We start from the raw sequence: 17,019 nt of genomic DNA, 5'->3' as shown, positions 1-17,019 counted from the left end.
GTGTGTACTATCTGTCTTAAAAGAAATGGGCTCGGCTCAGCACTTGAACATCAGGATAAATCGTTCCAGCAATGAAGAGCCACGACACCTATCAAGTTTCAATTGCTAGCTAAAACCCTTGGTAGCTGCTAGAAAAATAATGTGCGATTTTAGCTAAGAAACATAAATTATCAAGGCCATGATACTCTCAGAACTAATAAAAGAAATGTAGGTAACCACAGATGTGGTAAGGATCCCAGCCCCCAGCATGTGTCATGAATGCCTGGTCGCCCACAGGCACCGGGAGGAAGGAAGAGAGAAACAGATTGTCCAGATTCAACACGGGCTGAACCGTGGATGAAGACACAGAGGGGGTAGAAGTTTCAGGGTGGAAGCCAAGAAATGTTTTCTACATTCTTCCAACTTATGTTCTCCTGATATCTCCGCCCCATAGGCTTTCTGGTGAGGAGGAGAGAATTACAAGCAGACACACGAAGTATAAATACTTCTGCAGGCAGTAACGTGCTGACAATGTTGGTGTCCTCCTCCGGAACGTTCATTACACATGTCTGGGTCCAGTGGAATGACAGAAAAGCAGTAACCACGGCCACCACAGGATTGGGGCACTGCAAAGCCAGCAGCCGCTCGCCTCCCACATCTGACATCTGTCTGGCCCGTGCCTCCATCACAGTGACCTCAGGCGGGACCAGTCTTAAGCAAAACTGAGAGCGATGAGAGTTAGTGCCAGGCATCCCGAACCACGTGGCCCTGGGGCCCTGATGACTCAGCGATAAAGAAGCCATGTTAAAAGGCCCTTCCAAAAGGACGCTGGGCTCACGTGCACGCATCACAGCGCTTCTTCCTGCAAACGTTGACTGATCACCTGCTACCGGCTCTGCACTGGGAATATCTGCTCCGGACCTCCAGTCGGCTCAGGAGCAGAGACCGGAAGCGGAGTGTAAAGGGACAGCAGAGAGAAGCATTAGTGTGTCCCAGGAGGGCATACCGGGAAGTCACGGAGGGCTCCCAGAGGAGGTGACTACTGAGCTGGGGCGTGGTGACCAGAGGGAGACGTGGCTTTGGGGTACTTCACGCTCTCTTCCCGCCACCTGATGCCTTTGCCGTCACTTCTTTTCTGCTGTAAATTTGCTCTTAATATTCATTTCCACCTGATTTCACCTGAGAAGGAATTCTGGGCTCTTATACTCCCCTGGGGAACCACTGTGAGCCCACTCTCTTCCTCATGATTGGTTTCCAAGCAGAATTTTAAGACGGCACCAGAACAGGGGAGCGAAAGGAGACATCCTCCCCGAAAGTAGTCCTCTGGTATCCCTGGCCCTTCACGTCGCCGGAAAAGATTCCACATTGTGGCAACCATGGGCTGACTGGTCTCTCCCCTGCACAACGTGCCAGTCTCCTGCTCCAGAGGGCTAGCTGAGCAAAAGCCACGGAAGGGCTTCCCACCACCTCCTCGTCGGCGCAGGCTTCCCACCACCTCCTCGTCGGCGCGCGCTTCCCACCACCTCCTCATCGGTCGGAGCAGGCTTCCCACCACCTCCTCATCGGCCAGGCTTCCCACCACCTCCCACCTCATAGCTTCATTTGGGCCTTATCTAAAAAGATGCTTGGGCTTCCCCAGTGGTGCAAGCGGTAAAGAACACGTCTGCCAATGCAGGAGATGTAAGAGAAGCAGGTTCCATCCCTGGGTCGGGAAGATCCTCTGGAGGAGGGCAGGGGGCAATCCAATCCCATATTCTTGTTTGGAAAATCCCAGGGACAGAGGAGCCTGATGGACTATGGTCCAGAGGGTCACAGAGAGTCCCTCATAGCTGAAGTGACCCAGCATGCACACAAAGAAGATTCTTATTAAATGGCAACAAAATGAAAAGTAAAATATTATAGACACAGAAGTAGTAAGCCATAGATCTGAGAAAACAGCTGCATATGAAAGGATTAGGAAATAAATGAGAAGAAACCCAAAGGATTTAGAATCCATTTCAGGTGCCCTGTAAGAAAATCCCAGCAGTATGGGGAGAACAGGCCCACGCTAAAATCCAGGCAATAAAGAGGTTCTATCCTCGACTGGCTGCCTGATAATGTTTTACCTTGAGGTGTATAATTCTTTTTTCACTCCCTAGCACTTTCTAGGATGAGGCTTCTTAAAGTGGAGAGAGGGCCACTTGCATCAGAATCAACCTGAGGGACTTTTTAAAATGCAGTTTCTGGGTCCCGGGTGATTCTTAGGCATTTTGAAGTCTGTGAACCACAGAACTAGGGACTTTATCCTTCTTAAGTGGTTGAGATATTCATGCTAAATCACTCAGTTAAATTGTTCTTTAAAATCTGAAGGAGACACTAGTGGCTCAATTGATTCTTTTAGAAATTGTGAAGATTCTAAAAGTAGTAATAGTGAGGTCACATTGTGACCAGTTTTAAATGATGTAAACGTTAACACACTGAAGTCAGAAAGATCTTTGCAAAACATAAATGTGACACATCACCCCCCTGGATAAAACACTTCAGTGATTGCTCATTGCTCTTTTGAGAAAGGCCCAGACCCGTGGTCCCAATGAGCCCTCTTTTCCAGTCTAATCCAGGCCTGGAGAGTTCCCTGCGCTGTGTTCTAGCTTCAGTTCCTTCAACATCCAAGTCCGCCCTTCAAATGACCTTCACACACACTAGCCATAGGCAGGGACTCTTCTTTCCCCAGTAAAATCCGTTCTTTCCCTTCTCAGCTCTGGCTGTATTAATGCCCCTGCTGTAGGCACTCCCAGTATCAGACCTTTACCTCCATAGCCCTTGGCACAGTTTGAATGTCACATTTTTTGTGTGATTCTTTGATTAATGTACACTTCCTCCGCTGAGGTCTAAGAAGTCCATGACATCAGCTGCACGGCTATTTTTTTTTCCCTAGGAAGGAGACCCACCATTGTTTATGTATCATCTAGCATACCCAGGGTACATAGCTCAACAAATATTTGTGGATGAACCAAGGAATTAAAGAGTATTTCAAAAGCAAACACTGGGAGCTGATGCAGATCCTACAGTAGCCACCAAGAATTTAAACGTACTCTGATCTCTCTCCTAAAGGTTAAAGGTTCCAGGGTCTCTCCAGCACCAGCAGGACTCAAGTCCTCTGGTGGTTTCCCTTCCCCTGCCTACGTTACAAGATACCTTCCTTTGCATTTACAATTTTAAAAGGATGAGCCCAACTCTTCCTAATGCAATTCCTGGCATTTGAAAGGAAAGTGGAGTTCAATATTAAATGCTATTATGCCATTTCTCTGGGCCTTGCTTTGATTTGGCTGTAAAAAATTACCCTAAAGCCCGTTCATTGTCTAAAAAATATATGCTGATATAAAAACAGACCTGGGGGTTTTCACAATGACTTACTTCCTATATTTTTGTACACCTTCATGAGTCTTATCATTCTCAGCTCCAGGTGCCGATTCTCAGACTGTTTCAAGGCATTTTCAAATGCTGGAATTGTTATCAGCATATTTGAATGATTTCAAATGGCCCTAAATAAGCTGGCAATAATCACAACACAATTCTACTACAGTAGAATTCACGAGGATATAAACGAATCCACCATTACCGCCCTCTCCTCCCTGCCATCTTGCCAGCAGTTGGCCCTGGCTCAGGTAATGAGGCTTCCCTCATAGCTCAGTTGGTAAAGAATCTGCCTGCCTATGCAGGAGACCTGGGTTCAATTCCTGGGTCGGGAAGATCCCCTGGAGAAGGAAATGGCAACCCACTCCAGTATTCTTGCCTGGAGAATCCCATGGACAGAGGAGCATGGTGGGCTAAATACAGTCCATGGGGTCGCAAGAGTCGGACACGACTTAGCGACTAAACCACCACCACCAGGTAATGAAGGGCTTGTGGCCCTGACTGTACTCTTTCACATGTTCCTGAAGCAAAGTTCTCACAGCATTTTTCTCCATCCTTCACCAAGTAGACAAAATATCCCAATACAGTGGGTTCAAGTGAGGCAAAAATGAACTAGACAAATCAACAGAGACACGGCAGCAAGAGAGCGTTATAGCATCTGATGTGCTACAGAAAAATCCTGGATTTTCAAAGAAGACTGAAATTCAACATTGAAACTGCTATTATACAGTTTCTCTGGGCCTTGCATTGGTCTGCAGCCAGTCTCCCTGACATGTATCATCTATAAAATGGGTCCAAGGTGAATGAATATGTTTGAATCACTGTTAATCTGATCTATATTTTGCTATGGATGTAATTCTCCAGTGACTTATCGTAAATTTATATTTCACTATATAAATCTTTGTATGGGTCTTTAACGTTTATTTAACATTGGATCCTATTTAAAGCTACACACTAATCCTGATAGATAGTAAAGAGGCCTTACCACACAACGGACAATCTAGCAATGAAAAATCCATACTTATCACCCTAACTGGGAGAAGAGAAAGTGACTGGGGATTTTGTTGTACACTAAAGAGAGTGTATAATTTGTCAGGTACCAGACAAGATTTGATTATAGTGATTAGATAGGAGACTTTTCATGACTATAGTAACAGGGGTGTGGGGACTATACTTTTCAAAGCACAGATTTGAAGAAGTAGTTTTCACTTGGCACATTTCTCTCCTACACCCATACTTCATGGCAGTTTAGTGTCTATGTTGAGGTTTTGTTTTGTTTTTTTCCAACCCACTTCATAAAAGCCAGTACCAAGTGGCAGGTATATAAGCTACTGCTTAATGAGCTGGTGAGCCTTTCAGCTAGTTGTTGCCATCCTGAAGGAGCATGAAGTAGAAAAGGCATCCAAATAAACTGGCAATGGCCAGGGAAAATGAGTAGAAATGGAAACAGGTGGCTTCTACTTAGGTGGCCATAAAATGAACTGTCCAAACTGGAGTACTTTTGAAAGAGAAACAGTACAATTAATCACGCTGGGATGACAAAGCTATACTACGGCTGTACACTCAGGATTGTAGACATCCTAGTTTTATTTTCCTATTGTTTATATCCAGAATATTTTCTAATCTGATTTATAGGCTCAAATTAAAGAAGAAAAATGAATACTTTCTTACCACTCACCTGCCAGTGAACATTTCAACCATCCCTACTCCTGGGAAGTTCCAAACGACTTAGAAAGGGACAGTTACAAAGCATTATGGAACCATTGAGCTAAGTCCTTAACATGCGGCATAATCATATGAAGCTCAGTTCAACCGAATGAAATTCCTGCCAAGTACTCCTCCACTATTGCTCCACAAACTGGGGCTTTCTCAGGGGGCTCCCATCCACACCGAATAAGCATAGCCTCAGGAAGGCTGAATTCAAGGAAAGGAAAGACTCCCAATTAGCAACCTCAATTCTCTCTATCCAAAGTAAAATAATAATAAAACAGTAAAATTCCAGGTTAGTTGTCAATGAATGGGGGATAGAGATCCATTTACAAGAGGTTTTATTTGAGGGCCCCATGTTGCTAACATTATTCATTATGTCAGTTCTTTTAATTCACAAGCAATGGTAATTTTCCCTAACCTACAGTCTATTTCTCCTGTATTCCTGAAGAAAAGATATGCAAATCAACCTAACAGTCTAGTCAAGATTTAAGGGGGAATTCCCCAAGCTACTTAAAGAAGATAAAATAATAAATGTGTGTCTTTAAATAATTTCAGGAAAATATTTGAATAAAAAACTTGAATCAAAACTACTGCATAAGTATTAATAACATCAACAATCATAGTAAATCCAACCCAACCCAGGACTTTTGGGGTATCTTACTTTACAATCATTATTATGTTTAGTTAACCTCAGCAACTCTAAGAGGTAGAGACTTATGCCCATTGGAAAGGTATAAAATCTGAAGCTGAGAAAAGAACCCTCAACCAACACATATTTATTTAGACTTAAACCTCAAAGACTTTTCTCTTTTTCCCAAATCCATTCAGTCACCAAATCTTTTATTTTCATCAATGCCAATATCCTTTCCTTCTGGCTTAAATCCAGCTTGGGGAGGGGGAAGGGTTGGCCCTCTGAAAGTTGTCTCTTTAAAGGAAGAGGATTGACCCACTCCTCAGACTTGAAAATGGAGTTGCATTTACACAGGAAGCTTTATTTACTCATTTGACCAAGACTGTGTGTTTCCTCGGGTTGGCCTAGAAGAAAGTGGCTTACAGCTGCCATCTTTCCTTGGCACTTCCCTCCTGCTGTACCGTCTAACCTATCTTCCATGTGGCCTTGGGACTTATGTTCCTTATTGAATTCCAATTGTGTATTTTTTCTTGCCTAAAATCCTTTAGCATTCCTTTCCACTCAATCCAAATGCCCAGCTCCCAGAAGAATGGATATAAGACCTCTCTCAAACTTTCTCCCCACTACCCTGATTGTTGTATTCCCCAGACTTAACCAGTTTTTTCTTTTAACATTCAGCTTTCCAGAACATTCTCAGAGTCATTTTATTGTGAACTCCTTCCTCTGTGATCTACACACACTCTAAGCCTACATTTGTCACACTCTATTATGACTATCTATTAATGAATTTGTTTCCGCGACAGCGCCCCTCACCAAACTGCGCATCTGAAGTGGGTCTTAAGAGGACCAGCAAGAGTCTTGGTTGCATGACATAAAATGCTATCAAAATGGCTGTTGAATGAATGAATGAATGAAGTATTATGAGGCATGCTATAAGCCCAATCATATTTCAACTTAAAAATACTCATATGCATATTTAAGTATAAGGCACACATTTAAAACATTCTCACTGTTGTTTTAGTCACTAAGTCATGTATGACTCTTTTGCGACCCCATGGACTGTAATAGCCTGCCAGGCTCCTCTGTCCACAGGATTTCCCAAGCAAGAATACTGGAGTGAGTTTGCCATTTCCTTCTCCAGGGAATCTTCCCCACCCAGGGATCGAACCACATCTCTTGCATTGGCAGGAGGATTCTTTACCACTGAGCCACCAGGGAAGCCCGTTTAAAAATATATACTACAATAAGTAAATAAACTTTCACTGTGCTTCTCTTATCTTACTCCAGGCAAATGTTTCTCCAAATCCTCAAAGAATGGGCAGGAATTGAGAAAGTAGTTCTAACGAGTTGAAGTCACTATTTGGCAGTAAAGTAAGTTCAAGTATGATGGAAACATATACATTCCTTGATAGAAGTTTTGATTTAATGTAATTTATACTGACTTGCTATAAAAATAAAAATGATAAGCACTGGAGAAAACAAGATTTAGCAGGTGACAGAATAGTTTCTTTGCTCCTAAAGACCTCTCAATATTAGGAAAGCTACATAGATGTGTGTGTGTGTGTGTGTGACAAAGACACACACACACACACACACACATACACAACAAACATTTACTATTTAGTGTATGAAAGGATCAGTCATATCCCCCAAATCTAAATGTCTGAATACTTGGCCACTTCCTACAGAATGGCACGTGGTTGGAATAACGAGGGCACATGGTCCACTATAAAAATGCTCTGAAAATGATGGGGTGGGGCAGTGGTGAGGGTGGGCAAGAGTCAAGGCAAAACTAGTCTTACTGAGTGTTATTGGAATTCTCTCTTCACTCAGCCAAAAATACGCAATCTAACCAAAGTCCCTCCACTGGCTCCACCTCCCAAGCCACATGCCTTCTGGGGGCCAAGGGTAAAGCCAGCTGTGGCTCTGCATTTGGATAAAAGAGCCTGAAAACAGGGGGAAAAAAATTATTTTGAAATGCATTACGCTTCGAAATTAAGGGTAATTGTGTGTAGCAGCCTGGAAAATATAGCTCATCCAGGACTGCTCAGCCACAGAACCCCAGAGCACAAAACACTGGCTTTCTAAATGCAATCTCAAACTAAAAAAAAAAAAAAAGCACAAAGGGCGGAAGGAAGGGTGGAGGTTGGCTATAGGGCTGTGACTTATAAGAAGGCGGCTGCCTCAGGGAGATACAGCTAGTACATGAGCCGGCAATATCTCTACATCGCCTAAGCCACTAGATGCTGCCGGCTCTAGCAGCACAACAGTGAAGGTAAATAAAAGGTTGACAGATAATTACATAAGAAAACAAATGTGGCAAGATTAGGACAGGAATCTAATGGACAGAGTGGAAAAGGATTCCACATCCAGCAGCATCTTAAAGCAATGTCCTGGTCATCCTAACAGACCATTAGTATCTATCACTACCCAACTGGCCAAGGTGTATTTTACCAGCAGAGGAGGGATTTCACCCACTTTTAACTCATCCCCACACAGACAGTTCTTTAATCTCGTGACAGACCTGTGAACAAGCCCAGCTGAATTCTGCGACCACCTTCCTGTTTCATTGATTTTATTCCCATTATGTGGAGGATATAGCTAAAGCGGTAACCATGGGCCAGAATTCAAGACCTTGTGAGGAAACGGAGACATAAAATCACTAGCTACAGTTTTTTCCAACCAGGGGGTACCAGGAAGAAACACACATGAAACTGACTTGAAAGCAATTTGGGTTAGGAAGACAATTGCAGTTTTAGGAGAGGAAGCTAGAGAGGAAACTTGGAGAATTAGAGGAAATAAATGAACATAAAGGGTGAGACCACCCATGTGTGAAAAAGCCACCTTAGGGCAAAGGAATCACCGGTGAATAGAAAACTGGGGCACTTATAACTGCTGTCAAAAGTCTAGCCTGTCGGATAGCCAGAGTTGGACTAAGTCATGCAAGAAAACCAAACAGTGGTTCTTCCTATGGGAAGGGTACTGGCAACTGATAATGTCTGGAGACATATTTGGTTATCACACCAGTGTGCTGCTCCTGGCATCTGGTGGTAGAGGCCAGAGAAGCTAGTAAACATCCTAAGAGTCACAGGACACTGCCCACAACAAAGGATTATCCAGCCTCAAGGGTCAACAGTGAGACTGCCTGACATAAAGGATCAGCATAGATTGGCAATAGTCTGCAAGAAGAAAAAGAGAATTTGCAGTCTCAGCATCACCCAAGGGAGAAACCATCCTGGCTAAAGACTCCAGTCTCTGGTTCCCTTGGTTGGTATTAACATATGGAGCAGGAGAAGTAGCAAAAAAAAGGTATGACTAGCTGAAAGATACTTTAAATGTATTCCTTCCTCCAAATTGGTCCTCATCACCACCACCATCAAGTAGTTCCATGCTTTTGATTTCATCATGACTCATCCACAAAGAGAAAAAACTGTTGGTTGAAGAATATGTGTCTATTCTCCTTGGCAAACCTCAGTCTCATTTTTGATTAATGAATTGCATTCTGGCTTATATGCTTCAATATCATAGCTTGGGTGATGGGCAGGTTCTCCCTGAGAGAAGGATCACTGACTCCCAAGACTAAAGAGGTCACCTCTGGAATGGGATATACAAAGTAAGGCACTGAAAAACTTGGCCTCAGTGATGACAGATACATCCCTAAGTGCCATGGCAACCGGGGCACATCCATCAGAACCCAGGGCATTTTCATTAGCATATAGGAGTGAAGGGTACCCTGGATGGGCTGCAGCATAGCTTAACATGGGGGTCCTGGCCTCCGACTAGGCTAGTCCAAGAGAACCAACAAGAAGAATAAGCAGTCAACATAAGAGTCATGGGGCATGTGAAAGAAACAGCAGCATAAAGGGTCAGAAAAGGCAGATGTCAGCTCAGATCTGCTCTCCAAGCACAACAGTGACATTTCATTTCTCCAAGCCACTTCTATAAAATGGATAAGAACACTATACCAGTTCTTCCCTACCGTCTTCAAAACAGCATTCCTGGAGGAAGCATGTCAGCTGCCGGCACAAGGAGGAAGATGTTGCATGAATCCTGTGACTCCAAGGCCATTGGGGCAATGCTCAGTCACAGTTTACTCACTCCTGCCGCCCTCCAACCTCTGCTCCTTATTCAGCAAGTATAACCCACCCAACCCACAGCCGTCCAGGAGCCCTACAAGTAGTACGCTTGCCACTGTTTTCTACTGAGGAAAGTGATGTTCCCTGCATCAACTGTTAGAACTAAAATGGCCAAAACTGTAGCCTCAACTCCTAAAATTAAGGTTCCAATAATAATCTTGCTCAGATTCTGGAAATCAGCGTTTGTGGGGGCCTAGAACACTGAGACTCATCAGCTCCTTCTATTTATACATGTGACTAATGTCTCTACTCAGTAGTAGGCCAGGTTGTTGCCGTGGTTAATACTGTTTGATGATCTAGCATTCCCTCTCCCACACAGATTCCAACCGGATACTTGGCTGTTCACCCCGCCTTAGGCTGGTGACAAAATTCTGCTCAAACTGACCTGCACTTCTCTTAAACAAGTTCAGAAATCCTAGTGCTAAGTCACAAGTTAAGTTAATCATGGATCCTAAAAGTGATCTGAGGCCTTCGGTTCTGGCTGTTAAACATAAGTTCCAATTGTTGACACTCAGACAACCTAAATTATCCAGGGATCCAAAAACTGCAGCCAGTGTGTACATTGTGCTTTCAGGCTGGCTTTGCTGTATCTAAAAGTGCTGCATTAGGCATATTCAAAGGCTTTCATAGGCCACACACATTTCATGGGAGCCACACTCTGTTCCCTGGATAAATGGTCTTCAAAATCCTGATGTTTTGAATGGCACTGAAGTTCTCAGCCTTTTTCTTTTTTTGGTTGGCCAGTTCCAAGCCCTGGTCAGCTAAGAAGCTTAATCTAATTGTGTATCACAGCAGCGGGCAGCCACCAGACAAGATTACTTCTGTCTTTGCAAACCTCTGAAAGTAATTAAAATCATGCATTTGAGAACAGTGAGGTGTAGAATATGAAAGAAAAAGTTCAGTGGAGTAAGTTCCAAAGACCTCAAAAGCTTAAAGACCTCATAAGCTCTAAACTAAAACTTAGCCAGAAAAGAGTATTTTCACTCATTTTATGCTAAGTTAAAAAGTTATTACATATAATCTACTGCCCTTCCATGTCACTAAAGTGAAAACCATACACTTGGATCTCCAGCTTTGTCAAAATGGCATTCTTGGGGCCTAATAGACCATCGAGTTCTATGAACAGCAGTATTTTAAAGGCTGAGTCAATGGCTGATGCTTTTATTGCATCTGATTCATCATTGGGAAACAGCATCTCTTGCAGGAGATTAAACTAACAGCATTTTGTAATGAGGGAGGGTGCTAAGTGTTTCTTAAAGTATGACCCCATGAACACTTTCATCACTATCCTTGGCAAATGGTTTAAAATGTATATGCCTAGCACCCCCAAAATTATTAAAATAGACTTTTTTCAACACGACTCATATTAAGTAATACATTTGGCATTTAGATTTGGTGTCTGCTTTGTAAAACACTCTATTTTCCATTGTACTCTCTTCTATTTCATGTTTTCAACTGTTGGTCTGGACCTAAGAAACTGATGTTATGATCCATTTCCTATTGCAACCCTAAACTTTAAAAACACTAGTTAGGGGAGGAGCCAAGATGGTGGAGGAATAGGACGGGGAGACCACTTTCTCCCCTACAAATTCATCGAAAGAACAATTCAACGCAGAGCAAACTTCACAAAACAACTTCTGATCGCTAGCTGAGGACTTCAGGCGCCCAGAAAAGCAGTCCATTGTCTTTGAAAGGAGATAGGACAAAATATACAAGATAAAAAGAGAGACAAAAGAGCTAGGGACGGAGACCTGTCCCGGGAAGGGAGTCTTAATAGAGGAAGTTTCCAAACACCAGGAAACCCTCGCACTGGCGGGCCTGGGGGAAGTTTTCGAATCTCGGAGGGCAACCTAACTGGGAGGAAAAATAAATAAAACCCACAGATTACATGCCTAAAAGCAACTCCCAGCAGAAAAGTACCTCAGACGCCCGCATCCACCACCAGCATGTCGGGGCCGAACGGAGAGGAGCCGGCGGCATTGCTTAGGGTAAGGACCGGGCCTGAGTGCCCTGAGGGCAATCGGAGGGAGCTTTTGTGAGATTCCAACTTAAACTGTGGGATAGCAAAAGAGAGAGAGAAAATTAACCGGCCCAAACACACTGCCGGCCGTTCACAGAACAAAGGAACCGAGCAAGTCCAGAGGAGCTAGCCGGCAGCAGAACAGCATCGAAACATGTATATTATCTATGGTGAAACAGATCACCAGCCCAGGTTGGATGCAAGAGACAAGTGCTCGGGCCTGGTGCACTGGGAAGACCCAGAGGGATCAGGTAAAGAAGGAGGTGGGAGGGGGGATCGGGATGGGGAATACATGTAAATCCATGGCTGATTCATGTCAATGTATGACAAAACCCACAACAATATTGTAAAGTAATTAGCCTCCAACTAATAAAAATAAATGAAAAATAAAATAAAAAATAAAAACACTAGTAGAAGAAGCAGAAATGGAGTTGAGTAATTAGCAGCAAACACTTGAGGCTTTGTGATGTAGAGAGGCTTTGTGACGTCTTAAAAATCAAATGATCCACTTGGATGATTTCAGGCATTAAAAAGTGGTTGCAGGCTTCAGTTACAAACCTTAAGGGTACCCATTGTCTTAGATCCAGACAGGATATGTCCTCCATAGGAATGATTACCTATAAACCTACGGTGTTAAGAAAGATGATAATGTCAGCAAAGTGTGTGTTCAGAGCCCCTTGGCACAGCCCCAGCCACATCCTCTCTGCAAGGGCTTCAAAGCATTCCCTTCCTCCACCTTTATCCCCACCCATTCACACCCAACACCCGAAGGGGGGTTATTTATTACTTTAAAACACTCAAATGTTGTCTTATGTCAATTTAATAAGTATGTATGATTTGTTAACAGCACTGTAGAAGCCCCTTGTCCCATTTCCTCTCTTTCACTTTTCTTCTCTTGGGTTTTTCTCATCTCTCTTCTCCCCAGCATCTGCTACCCAGCTCCGTTCTATCTTCCTCTCCTTCCTCCTTTATTCCCTCTCCTCCTCCCTTCACTCCCATTTGCTGGGGGAGTGGAGTGGAATACAGTGGCTGTCTCTGACTTCACTCCACTCACAGTAATACCCTTCTTCCCAGGGGAGTCTTCCTTTGGCTAAAGTAACACACACTTTAAAAAGACATTCTCCAAGGAGAGTGATGAAACAGATACCAAATCTAAAGCGGCTATGTGTTATTAATAAACTGTACTGGTTGTTCACTCTCCCAAGGAATCATTTCTCAGTTCCTTTCTTCAGGCTGAAATTCTAAAGGTAGGAGTTTACTCAAGGCAGAAAGGGATCTGCAAGAGGTGCGGCTGAGCATGGGGAAACGACAGAGAAGAAAAGGTAAAAAGCCTTTTCTTACTTGTCCCTGATGCTGTAGTATTTTCTTGGTATATTTCCCTGGTGAGCCTCTCCTATGAAGGCCCATCTTAATAAGTCAACAAGTACTTATGGAGTACCTACTAGGTAGGAATCAGTCTAGGTTCTGGACCTGTAAATAAGACAAGGTTTCTGCCCTTGTGGAACTTCCATTCTAATGGTCAAGATAGACAATTAGCAGACAAACAAACAAATATATAATGCCAGAGGGTAATAAATGTTAACAGGGAAAACTGAAAGACTTAAAAGAACCAGGGAGTAACTGGTTGCTATTTTACGGTAGTCAGGGAAGTCCTCCTATAAACTGACAACTGACCTGAAGGAAGCATTGGAGTGAGCCATCTGGATATGTGGGGAAAGTTCCTTGTGAAAAAGGAATAATATGTGCAAAGACCCTGGGGTGAAAAAGAAGACCTTGGTGAAAAAGAAGAATGTGAGGCAAAACAGAATTGCTGCAGTCAAGAAGGGCAGAGAGATAAGTCAGAAGAAGGGGTAGACGTGTCTGCTCCCGAATTCCACCATCTCAGGTGGGGCCAGCCTCCCAGCCTGCCCCTCCCTGACACCTACCCAGCTTCTTCACCGTTCCCTTCCCTCCTGCAGAGTCCGAACACTCAAGGTCATTCCCTCAGATTTTCTGAGAGGACAACCAATCCATCTAATTAAAAACAAATAAAACCAAGTCATAAGCCATAGGAAGAAAGCAATATATATGCACATTTAACCACAGCCCTTAAGAGATAGGAAACCTACCACAGTAAAGAGCAGGTGCAGAAGGTCAGCTATAAGAAAAAAAAAAATGTCCTCCACTTAACAGCAGGGAATCTGACCTTCAAACTCACAAACTGGGGAACAATAAACTTTGAAACAACCCTGGGCAGTAGGTATGGAGGTGAGATACTATGGAAAACCATGATCAGAGGAGGCTGACGGTAATGGCCACTGACAGCTTTTGGTTCTGAAAGTGAACCTGAGTGGTGTTAGGCCCCTCTAGTTCCCAAAGTTATCCTCAAAGAGTTGATATAGAAATGCTGGTCATTAATTACTTTTCTTTTATAGACCAGAAAAAAAGAACAACTCGAAAATTCACCCCCAAGTCACTGGCAGCCCTACGTGGGGAGCACTGCGGCCTCTGTCTCAAGGGTGGAGAAACCCTTGTCACAGATTCTCTGAAATCTTAAATATAACGATCTAAGTTCGCATCATTTAAGGTCAGTGATGTTAGTAGGCCCAATTTGGGGGCACTGGGCATTACAGAGTATGCCCTGCGAGGCTCCGGAGCTGTCCAGAGACCCGCAGAGCCGGCTTATTACCCGGGGCCAAGCGCTTGACTTTAGGTCAACGCAGGTCCCGCCGTCAACAACCCTTGTCCGGACCGGTCAATCTCAAACAGCACCTGGGCTGCAGAGGGTCACTCGGCGGCGGGGACTCCACGGCTCCAGAGCCCCTCTCGTCTCTCGGTCTCTCTCTCTCTCTCACACACATACACACACACACACACACACATACACACACACGCTCGCCGCCCTCGCGCGCGCCCGCGGCACCGCACGGACTTCCCAAACCCCAAACACACGCGCGCACCCACGGCCGGCTGAGTTCTGTATTTCCTCTTCCTCAAAGCTACTCTTGCGATCTTAGCCGCCCCGCTCTGCTTCGGATTCCAGGGCCCCCAGAGCTCGGCTACCTCCCTTCCCTGAAGGCGCGCCCGGGGCGCCCCCCCCGACCCCCGCCCCGATGCCAGGATCACCCATCGAATCCCCCCACCTCCTTTCCGGGTCCCAGCCGGGACTTCTGAGTGTCCCCGGGAGGCGGGTATTTACTAACAGTCGTCCGGGGCTCCCAGCTGTCCCTGCCGCCCCTTCGCGTCCCTCCGGGCCCTCCACCCCTCTAGCCCATCACCGCCCCCTGCCAGGAGCGCGCTCGCCGGGGGATTCCCTCCCATCTCCCAGCGCCTGAGAAAAGCCGGGAGTCCTCGCTGCCAGTCCGTTCTCCCGCGCACCCTCTGTGGTGCCCAAGCCCCCAGTCCCACTCTCCCTGTCCCTAGTCCCCAGTCCCCCGGCGCCAGCAGCGCAACCCCAGGTCGACCCCCTGCAAGCCGGCCCTGGCCGAAACGTCTCGGCCGGTTCCCCGGTCACGCGCCCTGCGCCCCCTCCTCGGCGCCCCTCCCTCGGCTCCCATTCCCCCTGCCGCCTCCCCCTCTGCCCTGACTTCTCCAACTGCGGAGTGCCCGGGCGCGCCCGCAGCCTTCACCCCGCCGAGCCCGCGGCCACCCCCGCCTGCGCCGCGGCGCCCCCAGAAAGGAAACAAAAGTCTCCGCGGCGCCCAGAGTCCCCCGGAGCAGGACGCCTCCTCCTCGCCCCAGCCCCAGGTCCCTCCCGGGCCGCGCTGAGGTCAGCGAGTCAGGGCGCCGCGCCAGCCCAGGAAACTTTACGAACCTGCCCGGGGTCGCAGGACGGCGGCGGCGACGGTTCCCAGCGATAAGATCTCTGGCGACCCCGCGACCGTGGAAGGGGAGCCGGAGGGTCTGTCGCCCAGCTCGGGGGCCGCGGCGCTGTGAGTGGCTCTGCCTCTCTCTATCCCGTGCCCATCCTCGCCCGCTCTCGCTCGTCCGAGCACACGCACTTACACTCCGGGTCGGCCGGCTGCTGCGCCGCCGGCTGCCGCTGCTCTCACTTCCTCTTCCTTCCTCCTGCTGGCCAGAGACACATTTTGCATCTGCAAGGCATCCAGAGATTAGCCGCGAACTCTCCTACAGAGCAGACGCTGCGGAGTGGCCGCCGGCGCCCCCGGCACCTGCGCCGGGACCAGCGTGGTTGGCGCGTTCGCTTCCAGCCGGCGCCCTGCTGCCTGCCCACCGCACTTCGCCTGGGGGGGGGGGGGGATGGGGGTGCCCACGACTTTTTGAAGTCCCCCTACTTAAAGAGAAGGAAATGTCAGACACCGTGCACGCCTCAGCTCTGCTATAAATAATATGTGTGCAGAGCATGACTTCTCGGATGAGCTCACAAGCGGCGTTTAGCAGGCACTAATTAACTCCGTCACCCTCATAGCGCCACCATCGGGAGGCCGGGAGTGCGTGGCATTTTTTTTTTTACGAGCTTTGAATTTTGGCAGTTGGTTTGGGATTTTGAGGGGAAACTTCGGTGGGCCGTTTTAAAGCTACTTGAAGAGGCTGATGTGTTTGTTTTGACGTTCTGCCTGGACTCTTGGACAGCGCGACAAAATTAACGACAGAACGTTTCCTCCTCGTCACAGTCACCTGTGCGCTTACAGACCACGGGATTTATTTCTCATCAATTAAGCCAGGGACTCCCTAATTTTGTATAACTTTGCTTAAAGCAAGACGTTCTATCCCCAATTTGGTCTGTAAGGTACATTATTTGATTCATACAACCTCCTTTAGTCCTTTTCAAAGCAGAAATTAAGCGCGTTAACTGAGTAGCTGCCAGGAGGGAAATGACAGTTGTTGGAAGGTTGCAGGAGAAGCACCTGTCCTCTCCAAATCCTGAACGACCTATGCTGGCTCTACCAGAGAAGGAAAAGACAATTGCTATGCAGTCCCTGCATATTGGCAAAGGAGATAAATTGGGACGGGGGAATTAGAATGTAAGCAAGATGCTTTTTAGGGTTCAGTACCACCCACCCCACCACCCAGGCCCCAAAGGAGATTTAAATTTTAACCCTGCACTGACTGCAACCATGAAATTCAAAAAAGCTTGCTCCTTGGAAGGAAAGCTATGATCAACCTAGACTGTATTAGAAAGCAAAGACATCACTTTGCCAACAAAGGTC

At 46.2% G+C, this 17,019-nt stretch overlaps 1 protein-coding gene across 2 annotated transcripts in view; it reads right to left on the bottom strand.

The window, feature by feature from the left end:
* The window catches only part of ELMO1 (engulfment and cell motility 1), a 556,385-nt gene extending 540,188 nt beyond the window's left edge, over positions 1-16,197 (bottom strand). Inside the window, exon 1 of one of the 2 annotated variants that reach the window (XM_065939966.1) lies at positions 15,854-16,197. The gene's annotated coding sequence lies outside the window, so the exon portion shown is untranslated. The other variant, XM_065939964.1, reaches the window with a different exon arrangement.
* Positions 16,198-17,019: the final 822 nt, after the last annotated feature.

Source organism: Muntiacus reevesi, chromosome 6 (assembly GCF_963930625.1).
Source record: "Muntiacus reevesi chromosome 6, mMunRee1.1, whole genome shotgun sequence".
NCBI lineage: Eukaryota > Metazoa > Chordata > Mammalia > Artiodactyla > Cervidae > Muntiacus > Muntiacus reevesi.
Note: the sequence above shows the minus strand (reverse complement) of the source record. Positions and strands in the feature narration are given on the sequence as shown.